Below are 17,141 nucleotides of genomic sequence, written 5' to 3' on the forward strand. Positions count from 1 at the left end.
ATTGGGAACCGTATTTAGGCAGCCTGAGTTTCGCTTAGTATTTTGTGGGTGTTTGTTCCTGTCTTTGTGTAGTATTCACCAGATAGGCTGTAATTAGTTTCACGTTCCATTCTGTTGTTTTTGTATTTAGTATTCAGTTATTTCATGTACCGCGATTCATTTAATTAAAGTCATGAGTAACCTACACGCTGCATTTCGGTCCGACTCTCTTTCTTCAACAGACGAACGCCGTTACAAAAATGAGAACTTGCAAAGAACACTGGATAATATATTGCTGCATGGGCAATTCCAGTAATATACTGTAAATTAGATTACAGTAACATCTTTGGTAACGTAAAAAGGATTACTGCAGAATGGATTGCAGTAGCTGTACAGTAAAATAAGTTACAGTAATTTACTTGCCAAATGCTGCCAGTAAATTTCTGTAAATTTTACAGAAAATGTTTTACAGTGTTGCCGTACTCATCAAAATGGAAATGCCAATCAGCTCAAAATAAACCTTGCTCGGCTGCAGTCTAGTTTGAAGAAGACATCAGCTATCTCACTGCTGCGGATGCTGAATTATACTCATTCCCCAGCACTTTTGTTGATGAGTGTGGCATGACGCATGCAATCTGCGAGTGTCAAGCTATTTGGATTATAAGAGCACTTCTCCTCTGTCAAATATGCTTCTTTATGAGTATGCAGCTGGGCACATGCTTGTATATGATGCCTTCATGTATGATAGCTGTCATTACTATCTTCTGTTGAATGGTGTATGCTTTGATGGTGATGTGGAAGAAGAGAAGGGACAGACCTAGAGTAGGCATGTCTGGTGTGAAGAAGTAGGGGCCATGTCAGCAATGGGCTTCTTCTCCCTGTCTCCTTTCATCCTTCTGCACTGACATTACATAATTGACAGATAAAAGCACATTCTTAAAGAGAAATTTCACTGCTGCTCTATTTCACTATATATGGCAATTTATATTATTAACAAATTATATGCATCATAAAAATTGACAATTTCCTCACGACACGCAAACATGACCGTTTCTGCATCTCACCTGTAGAAATGGGCCAGCTACATTTTCTGGTTGTAAGCCGACCCCAATATCCAGAATTCATAGTGATTTCAAGATGTGAAGAACTGCCCGTGGAGGTGTATCCAATTGAACAGAAAAATCGATATGTCTGTTTGTAGCAAAAGGATTTGGAAACGGAACTGAAGTCTCAACTGATGAGGTTGCCATACCGTCGAACATTGAAAAGGGATGCTATTCCATCGTTTCCCCCCTTCACTTCAAAGAGGAAGGCATCCGATCAGCCAAAATCAGTGCAGCAGAAAAGAGGACAAGCTGAGGTAAGGTAGCTAACGTTACCTAGCTAGCTAGGGAACCTACATTTGTTTATCTAAACTAAAATCTAGCCAGCTAGCGTTCATAATACGCTGGCTAGACATTCCAAAGCATACCAATGTAAATAGCCAGCTGCTAGTTGGCATGCTAACTGCAGGAATGTCCACCAGGGCTGTTGCCAGGGAACTGAATGTCCATTTCTCTACCATAAGCCGCCTCCAACATCATTTAAAAAAATTTGGCAGTGTATAAAACTGGCCTCACAACCGCAGACCATGTGTAACCACGCCAGCCCAGGACCTCCATACGGGCTTCTTCACCTGCAGGATCGTCCACGTGTGACTTGTTACTTTGCAATCTAACATTAGCTTCGTGTCGCGTCTACTCCCACTCCTCCCCTCCGGCATTCAATGTTGTGTGACTTGTCAACGTGTGACTTGTCTGTCAACGTGTGACTTGTTACTTTGCAATCTAGCATTAGCTTCGTGTCGCGTCTACTCCCGCTCCTCCCCTCCAGCATTCAAACTCCTGCTCCTCCCCTCCGGCATTCAAAGTCGCCGGTATACTAACCACCGGTCCTGGGATCCATCATTATGCACACCTGGCATCAATCAATACGCACACCTGCACGTCATCATGAGGCACACCTGGACTCCATTACCTCCCCTATATCTGGCACTACCTTAGGTTCTTTCACCAGTCAGTATTTTTCCTGTGTTTATGCATAGACAATACTGTTATGTTGTCTCGGTCCACGTTTGCTGTTTTATTAAATGTTTCACCTGCTTCTCATCTCTCAGCATCTCTGTTACACTTCATTAGGTTACGTTAGCTAGGTAGCGAACTAACTATTGCAGAACTGGAGGCAAACGACATGACTGTTCTATTTAGTCTGATCCCATCAATCTGTAGAGGCATTAACAACAAGCTTAGCACCAGGAACTAGTGTAAGTCACCTTCTAAAATCTACTTAATCTTTCCATGACTTCATGAGTAAATAAATATACTGGAACTAGGCATACACAGACACATGGTCTGTGTCTTGTTGTCATAGTTGGTGTGTTTACAAGAAGGCTACGCTACAACTTCTACTGTCGCTTTTTTCTATTATGGAGGCTTAGTTGATTGTTCATGCAAAATGAGGTATTAGTAGGGAGGGTATGGTGTGGGTGACTCACTTGTGTCTGTTGTGGCTAGGTATTGTGTGTGTGTGTGTGTGAAGGTTAGCATGTATGATCTATTGTCTTGTAGACACTAAACTGTCTACCAGACAAGAGCTCCTCAAACTTTTCACACCCGTAGTCATTTATTTGGCTTGGGGGAGAGGGGCTGTTACTATACTCTTCTAGCCTATTCCCTCTATTTCTGGCAGTTCTAGTCTACTCAACTGTAGGTGCTCATACACATATGACTAGACTGTCTACGAGTCAAGCCCCCTTCAAAATTTCACATATTTGCAAACAGCCCATCTCAATGCCCCATTATTGACTGAGTGTAAGAAAATGCATACTCTACCCTTTGTTTACAGATTAACATGGTTTATTGTATGGCTACACATCCTCATGATCAGTCTTCATGTCTTTCCAGGAGACTTGCAAGTACAAACAAATCTTCTGCAAGATGTTGAGTAGTGGGTGGTGAAGAGCGTATGAGAGGCTTGTCCACCTGGCTGTGGAGTGCAGAAAGGACCAGACGGTTGTCTACAAGGAGCCAGAGTCACTGCCCCCCAATCCCAACATCCCTGCCAACATCACAGCCTAAACCAGCTGCCATTACAAAACACAAGAATTTCACCAGCTGAAGAACATTCTGGAACTTGCCTGGAACATTCAACCAACACAACATCCATAGTCAGACTGATATTGTAGTATAATATAGAAATCCTAGTATGCTCACAACTGAAATTTGGTATAGAAAGTGCTAGCTGTTGTACAAATATATATTTAAACACAACATGTAAAGTGTTGGTCCTATGTTTCATGAGCTGAAATAAAAGATCCCAGAAAATGTCCATGTACACAAAAAGCTTATTTCTCTCAAAAGTTGGGTTCAAATCTGACAAAAGGCTGCTCTAAAATGTGCAGTATGCCACTGATGTAAGTCACTCTGGATAAGAGCGTCTGCTAAATGACTTAAATGTAAATGTAAATGATGTCTCAAGTTTTGAGGGCGTGTGCAATTGGTACGCTAGCTGCAGGAATGTCCACCAGGGCTGTTGCCGGGGAACTGAATGTCCATTTCTCTACCAAAAGCCGCCTCCATTTTTTAAAGAATTTGTCAGTGTATCCAACTGATCTCCCAACCGCAAACCATGTGTAACCACGCCAGCCCAGGCTTCACCTGCAGGATCGTCTGAGAACAACCACCCGGACAGCTGATGAAACTGTGGGTTTGCACGGCCAAATAATTTGTACACAAACTGTCAGACTCTCAGGGAAGCTCATCTTCATGCTTGTCGTCCTCACCAGGGTCTTGACTTGACAGCAGTTTGGCATCGTAACCAACTTCAGTGGGCAAATTCTCACCTTCGATGGCCACTGTCATGCTGGAGAAGTGTGCTCTTCACAGAGGAATCCTGGTTTCATCTGGACCGGGCAGATGGGTAACCTGTTTGCTGGTGTGAACAGAGTGCCCCATGGTGGCAGTGGGGTTATGGTATGGGCAGGCATAAGCTATGGACAACGAACACAATTGCATTTTATCAATGCCATTTTAAATGCACAGAGATACTATGATGAGATCATGAGGCTCATTGTTGTGCCATTCATCTGCCGTCATCACCTCCATGTTTCAGCATGATAATGCATGGCCCTGTCACAAGGATCTGTACACAATTCCTGGAAGCTGAAAATGCCCCAGTTCTTCCATGGCCTGCATACTCACCAGACATGTCACCCATTGAGCACGTTTGGGATGCCCCGGAATCGGACATGTACGACAGCATGATCCAGTTCCTGCCAAAATCCAACTTCGCACAGCCATTGAAGAGGAGTGGGACAACATTCCACAAGCAACAGCCTGATCAATTGATCCATGCCCCTATCTGTGACCAAGTGGCTAATCTGTATTTCCAGTCATGTGAAATTCATATATTAGGGCCTCATTTATTTATTGAAATTGACTTCTTTTCTTATATAAACTTTAACTCAGTAAAATATTTGAAATTGTTGCATGTTGCACTTATATTTTTGTTCAGTGTATACAGTATACTGGTGTTTTTATATATTTTTTACAAGAAACCCCAAAAAGTGTTGACTTCAACTTCTTGATTAAATCATTGTGATATTCATTCAATTATTTGGATAAACTAGCTTCTGTCACAATCGTCGTACGAACTGGAAATATACTCAGACCAACGTGCAGCGTGATTTGGGTTCCACATGTTTAATAAGGGAAACTCACAAAAACAATAAACAGAAACTGAAACATGTAGTCCAAGCAGTACTCACAGGCAACTACAACGAAACAAGATCCCACAAAAACCAGTGGGGAAATGGCTGGGTAAATATGATACCCAATCAGAGACAACGATAAACAGCTGCCTCTGATTGGGAACCATACTAGGCCAACATAGAGATAAATGCACTAGATCACCCACCCTAGTCACACCCAGACCTAACCAAAATAGAGAATAAAAAGGCTCTCTATGGCCAGGGTGTGACAGCTTCAGTCTTACTGCTAAAACAAATTATGCAGACAGTTGTTTTATTATTTGTTGCCGCGTAAACATGTTTTAATAAAACAGTAGATGAATCTCTTCATATATCAAATAAGTAGACATGGCTTTGATTAAAGACAAGTTTATTTGCTTTGGAGACTGAAGTGAGTCTACACAGCAGTATGCAGGAACAGTTATGGCAATGTATGATATACACTGTATGATATACACAGTTTATTAGGTACACTACTCCGTTCACGAAAGTGGATCTCTCCTACAGCAGGCATCCAGTTAGTGTTCAATTGAACGTTAGAATGGGCATAACAAGTGACCTTGGCGACTTTGAGCTTGGTATGATCGTCGGTGCCAAGCGCCCCGGATCCAGTATCTCAGAAACGGCCGCCATCCTGGGTTTTTCACGCACGTCCGTGTCTAGGGTTTACAGAAAATGGTGTAACAAACAAAAAACATCCAGTCAGTGCCAGTCCTGTGGTCAAAAACAGCTCGTTGATGAGAGAGGTTGAATGAAGGTAAATTGCAAGAATCGTGCAAGCTAAAAGGCGGGCCACAAACAGACAAATAGCTGTGCAGTACAACAGTGGTGTGCAAAACGACATCTCGGAACGCACAACTTGCCCATCCTTTTTGCGATCACACTTAGTTCCACTCCTATCAGCTTAAAACAAGAAGAAGCTCCAGTGAGCATGCAATCACCAGCACTGTGAAATTGAAGAGTGGAAAACATTGCCTGGAACAAAACAGCGAGTTCAGTTTACCTGAGTGACCTGCGTAGTCCCCAGACCTCAACCCAGTAGAGCATCTTTGGGATGAGATGGAACGGGCTGTTTGCAGCATGACTGTACCGCCATCCGACCTGCAGCAACTGTGATGCCATTGTGTCAGCATGGGCCAACATCCCTGTGGAACGTTTCCAACACCTTCAGAATGCCCTGAATAATTCAGGCTGTTCTGGAGGCAAAGGGGAGTCCGAGCTTTACCTCCAGAACAAATGTGTGTACCTAATAAACTGGCCGGTATATATACAGTAGAAGAAAAATCTACTTCTAAAGGTTATAATAAATACTACAGTTCTAGTAGGGAATAATTGCATATATTGTGTTTGGATGGTGCAGTGAGGTGTTCTGAGTCACTTTGATATAAGGGGATTGTTGTTATGGGACCTTTTACATCTCCTCTTGGGAGTCATCAACTTTTTTGTATCCAAGCCGTATTGTCTGTGAGAGAAAGACAAAAACGCGATTACACATTCATGGGCAATCGTTGTGTACCGTCTTTATTCCTACTGTAGCAGCATGGTGTAGAATATGAGACGTCTCACAGACACACATTGGCTAGCTAGTTAAAACACACAGGTACAGTTACTCCAAGACTTATTTGAGTCATCAAGCCAAAGCCATTCCTTTACTTTACGCCATCATCAACAAAACATTTCTCCAGTTTTGATCCTAATGAGAAGCAATAAGTCTAGCCATGCCTCATTATGGCCGAATCAACCACCAAATTGTACTGTACTCAGTGGTGAAAAAAGTGCCCAATTCTCATACTTGAGTAAAAGTAAAGATGCCTTAATAGAAAATGACTCAAATAAAAGTGAAAGTCACCCAGTAAAATACTACAGCATTTGGGTAGAAGTCGAACAGTATTTGGTTTTATATATGTAATATATATACAGTTGAAGTCAGAAATGTACATACACCTTAACCAAATACATTTAAACTCAGATGTTCACAATTCCTGACATTTAGTGTAAATTCCTGACATTTAGAGTAAAAATTCCCTGTTTTAGGTCAGTTAGGATCACCACTTTATTTTAAGAATGTGAAATGTCAGAATAATAGTAGAGAGAATGATTTATTTCAGCTTTTATTTCTTTCATCACATTCCCAGTGGGTCAGAAGTTTACATACACTCAATTAGTATTTGGTAGCATTGCCTTTAAATAGTTTAACTTGGGTCAAATGTTTAAGGTAGCTTTCCACAAGCTTCCCACAATAAGTTGCCTGAATTTTAGCCCATTCCTGACAGAGTTGGAGTCAGGTTTGTAGGCCTCCTTGCTCGCACACGCTTTTTCAGTTCTGCCCAAAAATGTTCTATGGGATTGAGGTCAGGGCTTTGTGATGGCCACTCCAATACCTTGACTTTGTTGTCCTTAAGCCATTTTGCCACAACTTTGGAAATATTATTGGGGTGTCACGCCCTGACCTTAGAGAGTCGTTTTATTTCTCTATTTGATTAGGTCAGGGTGTGATGTGGGGTGGGTATTATATGTTTTGTTATCTATGTTTCTTTTTTTCTATGTTTTGGCCGGGTATGGTTCTCAATCAGGGACAGCTGTCTAGCGTTGTCTCTGATTGGGAATCCTACTTAGGTAGCCCTTTTTCCCTCCTTTCAGTGTGGATAGCTGACTTGTGTTAGTGGCACTTAGCCCTCGTAAGCGTCATGGTTGTTTATCTTGTTTCTTGCTTTGTTGGCGTCATTCCATAATAAAGGAAAATGTACGCTCACCACGCTGCACTTTGGTCCACTTCTTACGACACCATTTGCGACCAAACTTTAAATTACTGACAGATGTCTTGAGATGTTGCTTCAATATATCCACATAATTTTTCACCCTCATGATGCCATCTATTTTGTGAAGTGCACCAATCCCTCTTGCAGCAAAGCACCCCAACAACATGATGCTGCCACCCCGGTGCTTCACAGTTGGGATGGTGTTCTTCGACTTGCAAGCCTCCCCCCTTTTCCTACAAACATAACGATGGTGATCATGGCCAAGCAGTTCTATTTTTGTTTCATGAGACCAGAGGACATTTCTCAAAGAAGTATGATCTTTGTCCCCATGTGCTGTTGCAAACCGTAGTCTGGCTTTTTATGCCAGTTTTAGAGCAGTGGCTTCTTCCTTGCTGAGCAGCCTTTCAGGTTATGTCGATATAGGACTTGTTTTACTGTGGATATAGATACTTTTGTACCTGTTTCCTCCAGCATCTTCACAAGGTCCTTTGCTGTTGTTCTGGGATTGATTTGCACTTTTCACACCAAAGTACACCTTCAATTGACTCAAATTATGTCAATTAGCCTATCAGAAGCTTCTAAAGCCATGACATCATTTTCTGGAATTTCCAATCTGTTTAAAGGCACAGTCAACTTAGTGTATATAAACTTCTGACCCACTGGAATTATGAAACAGTGAATGATAAGTGAAATAATCTGACTGTAAACAATTGTTGGAAACATTACTTGTGTCATGCACAAAGTTTATGTCCTAACTGACTTGCCAAAACTATAGTTTGTTAACAAGTAATTTATGGAGTGGTTGAAAAACGAGTTTTAATGACTCGAACCTAAGTGTATGTAAACTTCCGACTTCAACTGTATATATATAAATATATACATATATATACACATACACACACTTCAGTATCAAAAGTAAATGTAATTGCAAAAATGTACTTAAGTATCAACAGCAAAAGTATACATCATGTCAAATTGCTTATATTAAGAAAAGAAGACAGCAAAATATTTTTTTATTTGCGGATAGTCAGGGGCTTACTTTGCTTATGGTAGTCCATCGTATTCGATGATGACTTCCACTTCTGAGTTAACGGTGAATTATTTGGTAACTGTAGAGTCCAAGCCGAGATCCACAAACTGTATTTCAGGTGGAGCATATGCAGTCTGTGTTGGCGGGGGCAGGCATGGTTGTATGTCTCCTGAGCTGCTGTCTCTTTGTGCTCCTCTTCTCCTCCCACCTCTGTACACTGCTCTGGCAGAACTGCTGCCAGGTGAAATGGTTGGCAGCAGCGTCCTCTAGGTCTGTGGCTTTGATGTTGCACTTCTTCAGCGACTTTTTCAGCTGGTCCTTGTAGTGCTTACCTGCCCCCCTACAGACCGCTGGCCAAGATGTAGCTGGCCATACAGAATCCTCCACGTCAAGCGTTCCTGAGATATTTTAATGACATGCCCAAGCCAGCGCAGTTGGTGTTGGGTGACCATGGCCTCCATACTCTTGCAGTTGGTCTTATCAAGTATTTCTGTATGGGGCACTTGGTGCACCAGGTGATTCCCAGGATGTACTGCAGGCATCTTATGTGGAATCGCTCAAGCTGCTTGTTGTGGTGACTGTAAGTGACCCAGGCACCCCACAGGGCAGCCCTCAGCGGGATTAACAGAACTAGACAATAATTTGTGCCAGGTGTGATATCCCTCCTAAATAGCTCAGGCTAATGTTCCTATCGACTCAGTAAGGCCAGCAGGCTAGTGTTAAAAAAAATATATATATATATATTGGTATGTAACTGTTATGGAAGTTGTATTGTCAATTTTGTTTTGTATTTAAACGGCACTTTAAACGTATACATGACACTGCAACAAAATTTCCCCATGGGGACAATAAAGTCAGTAAGTAAGTAAGTAAATAAAGCTTCACAGCTGTAAAGAAGTGTGGTGATGCAGACGGCTTGCTAGACGGCAACTTTGGTGTGGAGGTGGAGATCCCTGTTTTGGAAGACCCTGCACCTGAGTTTCCCGAAGGCAGCTGATGCTTGATTGATCTTATTTTGAATTTCGAGGTCGATGCTGCAGTCCTCAGAGAGAATGCTGCCCAGGTATTTGAAGGACGGAACTATTGCCAGTCATATGTGTTCAATGGTGAAGACAGACATGGTGCGTAGAGGGCTGGATCTCCATTGGCAGGCCACCTCTGTCTTGCTGGTGTTGATAGACAGTCCCATCCTGCAATAGACCCTCACAGCTGCTACAAGGACGGGCAGAAGGTCTTCCGGAGTGTTGGCCACAAGAATACAGTCATCAGCATAGTGCAGCTCAAGAATCCACTCCGTCAAAACCGTGGTGGTTGCTTGGAACCGCCCGATGTCAAATAGGTTTCCATCCAGCCTGAAGTCCATCGCAACACCGCTGCTGTCCTCAAGCTCCTTGTGGAGACGCTGGGTGACATATAGGAGGAAGATGTTACAGAGTACCGGAGCCAGCACACATCGATGCTTACTCCAAAGGGCACTGACTCCTGCCCTCCTATGGCCACCCGAGCCATCATCCCATCATGGAACTGGCAAGGGATGTTGACGAATTTGTCTGGACAGCCAAATTTGAGTAGAATGTCCCATAGTAGTCCATGCTCACAGTGTCGAAGGCCTTTTAGAGGTTGACAAAGGCCATGAAATGGTCCTGATGTTGTTCACAACACTTTTTCTGGAGTTTCAGTTCCGTGAATATCATGTCGACCGTACTCCTGTTCTATCTGAAGCCGCATTGTGACTCCGGCAGCAGTTCCTCTGCGATATTGTTCACCAGCGTGTTGTAACATCACCTTGGCCAGGACGTTGCCGGCAACAGCCAGAAGGGATATCCCCCAGCTGTTGCCGCAGATGGACTTGTCACCCTTGTTCTTATAGATGGTGACAATCTTTGCATCCCGCCACTGTAGGGGGACGATCTCCCGGTCCCAAACCTCAGTGATGTACTGGTGAAGCGTTTTGGTGCAGAAGTAACCTCCCTTCTTAAGTAGCTCTGCCGGGATGCTGTCAGCACTGGGAGTCTTGTTGTTCTTAAGGGAACGGATCGCTGATGACACCTCTTGGAAGGTTGGCGAATGGTTGAGGTCTTGAATGGGTAGACGGACAGGCAGTTCTTCCAGGATGAAGTGGTCTGTAGGAGAATGCTGATTGAGTAGTGCTTCAAAGAGGCCAGTGCACCTCATCAGGATCTAGAGAGTCAGACAATCAGCTGTTTTCATTGGGGTGATTGAGCGACTTCTAGGGCCATAGAGAGCTTTAGTTGAGTTGTAGAAATTGTGCATGTCGTTTTTGTTAGCATAAATTTAGGATTTCCTGTGCCTTATTTGTCCACAATTTGTTCTGCATTGCACGCAAGGTTGTTTGCACTTCCTTGCACGATGCACGCCATTGATTGCTAAGGGTAGCAGATGTGGGGCTGTTGAGAGTAGCCCTGTGCGCTTTGTGCATCTTGTCCAGTAAGGCTGTGATGGTGTCAGAGTTCTCATCAAACCAGTCCTGATGTTTTATACCTCTGTAGCCAATGAAGTTGGCCGCTGCCTGATATAGCACTGAGCTAATAGATGCCCACTTCTGGTCCATGGGGTCCTCTGAGCTCAGAAGAGGCTCAGTCTCCCTCAGCCTTTCAGCGAGAGAGCAACGGAACTCGTCCCTTACTACAGCTTTCTCAAGCCGGATACAGTGCAGACACCTCTTACTGGACTTCTGCAGGCGTTGGAGGGGACGTATTCTCACCTGGAGTTTAGCCAGTATCATACCATTATCTGTCCAGCATCCTGTACACTTCATGGCACGTGTCAGCAGGACGTCATTAGTGCCAGAACGTCTCACCATGATGTAGTCAATCAGGCTCCAGTGTTTGGAGCATGGGTGCATCCATGATGTCTTATATTTGTTATTCTGCTGGAACAAGGTGTTAGTGACAATGAGATCATGCTCGACACATAGAGTTAGCAGTCTCATGCTGTTCTCATTGAACTGGCCAACACCATGCCTACCCAGTGCTCCATATCCTGTTGTTCTGTCCCACCCTAGCTTTTAAGTCACCCAGCAGAAAGATCTTGTAATTTCTGGGAATGTGGTGAAGGACCTAATCTAGTGACTGGTAGAAGCAGTCCTTTGCCTCATTTTCAGATGGTAACGTTGGTGCGTATGCACTGAGAAGAGTAGCATAATGCATGTTGGCTAGGGGGATATGGAGTGACATGACTCTTTCACTTATGCCGACAGGTGTTTCGTTGAAGCTGGGTAGAAGGCTGTTCTTAATTGCCAACGATTTAAGGAAAAATACTTTAAAGTACTACTTAAGTACTTTACAACATTGACTGTACTAAACAGTGTGTAAAAAGAGAGCTTATAGATGTAGCTACTGACAGCAAAACAACTTACTCGTTTGTCATTTAGTCCTGGTCCAGCTGGTCTAGGCTGCCGCCACTGCTTGCTGGTCTTGCAATTATTTTTATTGCAGTCTCAACTTGTCTTCAGTGTATTCCAGCTCAAATAAATAGGGCTGTATGTTCCTACGTAAAAGAACATAAAACAAACGTTTTGTCGTCCACCTCTTGGAAAGAAGAATTTTCAGAAGAAGTCATTGTAGCTAATTATTTAGCCATCTCTGATAGACAGTGCACGATAACATACTGTAGCTCCTGTGAACCTGTAAAATAGTACCACCTCTATTTTGAAACGCCTGCCTTTAAGGCTGGTAACAAGGAAGTATGGCTCTCGTCAGGCTGTAGTCTTCACAAAGCCAGGGAAAACTAGTCAACCTAGATATCCTGTAATGTCCTTGCAGATAGGGGCGTCGTTGAGACAAGTCCAGTGGCTCTATTGAACAAGGATAACCATGTCTACTCACTGCTTGTGTGATCGTGCAATCGGCGAAACACAAAGGCCACAATAATTGCTACAAAACATGGCTCCATTCATTTGTAGATCAGAGGGCAAGCTCAATCAACCATTGACATCATTGGTTGAACTCTCCCAGCATGAAAAATACAAACTATAGTGCATAATTATGTCTGAATCACCCTCTCATCACTTTTAATTAGGTAGGACGACTGGAAAAACAACCCAAAGAGTTTCCCTTTAACAAACATCATCCTACATATTGCTTTAACTGAGGCTGGGCGTTCATGTCAGTGAAGAGATGGAGGAAAGGAGACAATGACAGAGGAAGCCTGTTTAAACTTTTAAACCACTTAGGACTCCCCACTCAGTACTATTGGTCTTTTGTTTTGGTGTCTGTTTGGTTCAGTTGTTGTAGCTTTTGATGGGCCGCAGCTGTGGTAAGGTCTCATTATGGTTGACCATCCCCTCCTTGGAGCATATTGCTTTTTGATTAACTATTTAAGACTTAAAGAAATGTTGATTTGAAGGTCTAGGGTGGAACATTTGAGACTCTTTAAAGGGAGATTAGATTAGTTCAACCAAATTACAAAATTATACATTGGTTTCCTTACCCTGTAAGCAGTCTATGGACAAGGTATGACAGCAATCCATGATTGTGTAATTTTGTAATTTGGGTGAACTATCCCTTAAATAACCATAGTGATTGCACACAAGTAAAAGAGTCACAAATGAAATGGACTGAGTCCTTGTGAACCACCGACCTTTGTTAAGAGACACCCCTACAGCAGGGTCTCCTAAACCTTTGAAGCTGCAACCCTTCTCAATTAATAAAAAATGTACTGATAAATAAAACAATATTTCTAGGAATATATCCCTGAGACTTTAGCTGTGTGACAGAGACTGGAACTAGCCGTGACCCACCGGTTGTGTAACACTGCTTTGAAGAGAGCATTCCGAGTATCAAAGCCAGTTGATCATATACGGTAGAGAATAACCTGTCAGATCTCTGATGCTTGCCTCTGGGCTCATATACCTCTTGACATTTAAGAGTGTCACTGGACTGGTGCTGGGCTCCTCACTGAGCTATACGGAGGGACCTTGGAGCAAAGACAGCATTGTAAGACTCTTCCCAGCTCTGCTCTACCTTAATTGTTATACCAGTAATTCTGTATAACCTCCACTACTGCTTAGCCAAAGTGCATGATTTATAACATGTCAAATGGCTCCCTAGATGTTTAACTGGATATACTGTACATACTGTTAATACTGTTTTTTAAATTGTTTTTTTATTTCACCTTTATTTAACCAGGTAGGCTAGTTGAGAACAAGTTCTCATTTACAACTGCGACCTGGCCAAGATAAAGCACAGCAGTGTGAACAGACAACACAGAGTTACACATGGAGTAAACAATTAACAAGTCAATAACACAGTAGAAAAAAAGGGAGTCTATCTACATTGTGTGCAAAAGGCATGAGGAGGTAGGCGAATAATTAAAATTTTGCAGATTAACACTGGAGTGATAAATGATCAGATGGTCATGTACAGGTAGAGATATTGGTGTGCAAAAGAGCAGAAAGTAAATAAATAAAAACAGTATGGGGATGAGGTAGGTAAAAATGGGTGGGCTATTTACCGATAGACTATGTACAATTGCAGCGATCGGTTAGCTGCTCAGATAGCAGATGTTTGAAGTTGGCTAGGGAGATAAAAGTCTCCAACTTCAGCGATTTTTGCAATTCGTTCCAGTCACAGGCAGCAGAGAACTGGAACGAAAGGCGGCCAAATGAGGTGTTGGCTTTAGGGATGATCAGTGAGATACACCTGCTGGAGCGCGTGCTATGGGTGGGTGTTGCCATCGTGACCAGTGAACTGAGATAAGGCGAAGCTTTACCTAGCATGGACTTGTAGATGACCTGGAGCCAGTGGGTCTGGCGACGAATATGTAGCGAGGGCCAGCCGACTAGAGCATACAGGTCGCAGTGGTGGGTGGTATAAGGTGCTTTAGTGACAAAACGGATGGCACTGTGATAAACTGCATCCAGTTTGCTGAGTAGAGTAGAATTTTTGTTTTTGTTCATATATGTCCAAAATGTCCATGTATTTGGTGCGTTTGATCCAGAAAAACATTGGTTCCAACTTGCGCAACGTGACTCCAAAATATCTCAAAAGTTAAACTACTTTTGTAATACAACTTTAGGTATTTTTTTACGTAAATAATCGATAAAATTGAAGACAGGATGATCTGTGTTCATTAACGGAGGAAAACAAATTGTAGCTAGCTTTCTGGACACGCGCCTCTATCTAACAGTATACTACAAGTGAACCTCCTTCTGAACAGGGCTACTTCTTCATTACACAAAGGAAAAACCTCAACCACTTTCTAAAGACTGGTGACATCCAGTGGAAGCGATAGGAAATGCAAAAAGGTCCCTTAGAAATCTGGATTCCCAATGAAAACTCATCGAAAAGAGGGTGACCTAAAAAACAACAACATCTGAATGGCCTCGGGGTTTCACCTGCTAAATAAGTTCTGTTATAATCACAGACATGATTGAAACAGTTTTAGATACTTCAGAGTGTTTTCTATCCAAATCTACTAATAATATGCATATCTTATATTCTGGGGATGAGTAGCAGGCAGTTGAATTTGGGCATGCATTTCATCCGGACGTGAAAATACTGCCCCCTGTCACCAAGAAGTTAATAAATGCAGACAAAACTCCAAAACATCCCAAATTGTACATAATAACAAAGGGGGTGCAAAACCCGTCGCGCACCAACACTGAATAGCACATTACATACAAACAAAACAATCTTCGACAAGGACATGGGGGGAAACAGAGGGTTAAATACACAACATGTAATTGATGGAACCAGGTGTGAAGGAAGACAAGACAAAACCAATGGAAAATGAAAAAGGGATCAGTGATGGCTAGAAGGTCGGTGACGTCGAAGGCCGAACACCGCCCGAACAAGGAGAGGGACCGACTTCGGCGGAAGTCGTGACATCGTTGATAAGTCTACAATACGTAAAACACTAAACAAGAATGGTGTTTATGGGAGGACACCATGGAAGAAGCCACTGCTGTCCAAAAAAAACATTGCTGCACATCTGAAGTATTCATAAAGAGCACCTGGATGTTCCACAGCGCTACTGGCAAATTATTCTGTGGACAGCTGTAAACTATGGTGGAGGGAGCATCATGGTTTGGGGCTGCTTTGCTGCCTCAGGGCCTGGACAGCTTTTTATCATCGGAAATATGAATTCCCTAGTTTATCAATACATTTTGCAGGAGAATGTAAAGCTATCTGTCCGCCAATTGAAGCTCAACAGAAATTTGGTGTTAGAAGTTAGGTGATGCAACAGGACAACAACACAAATCAACAACAGAAGAAAATACGCCCTCTGGAGTGGCCCAGTCAGTCCTGACCTCATCCCGATTGAGATGCTGTGGCATGACCTGAAAAGAAGAGTTCAAACCAGACATCCCAAGAATATTGCTGAACTGAAACAGTTTTGTAAAGAGGGTTCACATACTTTTTTCACCCTGCACTGTGAATGTTTACATGGTGTGTTCAATAAAGACATGAACATTTATAATTGTTTGTGTGTTATTAGTTTAAGCAGACTGTGTTTGTCTGTGGTTGTGACTTCGATGAAGATCCGATAAAATGGTATGACCAATTTATGCAGAAATCCATGTTCACATGCTTTTTCTTCCCACTGTATGTGTTGTGATAATTGCATTGTTTGCTATATAACCTGTTAGTTCATATGCCTTGATACCTTGATAGACCTAAGGCAGAGACAATAATAAGAAATTCAACCACACCTTTGTTTCATCACAAAGACGGTGAGCACAATCTGTCTGGTGAAGTGTGTGTGTGTGTTAGGATTGAATATTTTCTTGGTATTTTACAAATGTTCCATTCTGAGAATAAATCACTATTCTTCCAAGTAACCTGGTATTTCCCGCCAAAGCTGGAAGTGTCATTCAAAAGCATTATAAAGAATATACTGTAAATAGGCCTGTCTGGATTTGATTAGAGCTTTGATCGAAAATTCAATCCCGACGTTACCTGAGCCCGATGAGCAATACATATTTTATGTTTTATGAGGCCTACATTAAAGTATTTTTAATGAGCCCAAGCCCCAAAAAAGCCCAAATGATTGTGCCTTTATCCAATATGTATATGATATATTCTACTGCACATTACGCACGACAGAAAAACATACAAGCCCATAGATGTAGCTAGCTATATGTTATCTTGGATAAATAAATTAAACTAGCTCCTGTAGGCTAATCTTTTTGAGTGTGAACTGTATTACTCTATTGTATTATATGGACTGGAATTACGCACATCATTCAAACCATGATAAAGCCAAGGCCCTTGCAGAGCAAGGGGAACGCTATTAGCGCGCACCCCGCTAACTAGCTAGCCATTTCACATTGGTTACATAGGCAAGTCGGTTAAGAAAAATGCTAATTTACAATGACAGCCTACAGTGGAACAGTGGGTTAACTGCCTTGTTCAGAGGTAGAACGGCAAATTTTTACCTTGTCAGCTTGGGGATTCGATCCAGCAACATTTCGGTTACTGGCCCAACACTCTAACCACTAGGCTACCTGTTGCCCCAATAGGCTAGCAAATGTGATTTTAGTTTTTAAATAGTGCTTATTTGAATTATTAGTAGACTGGCGCATATAATATTTCCTCTAATGTTATTAGGCTACCTCCTCTTT

This window comes from Oncorhynchus gorbuscha, linkage group LG01, assembly GCF_021184085.1.
Source record: "Oncorhynchus gorbuscha isolate QuinsamMale2020 ecotype Even-year linkage group LG01, OgorEven_v1.0, whole genome shotgun sequence".
In the NCBI taxonomy this organism is placed as follows: domain Eukaryota; kingdom Metazoa; phylum Chordata; class Actinopteri; order Salmoniformes; family Salmonidae; genus Oncorhynchus; species Oncorhynchus gorbuscha.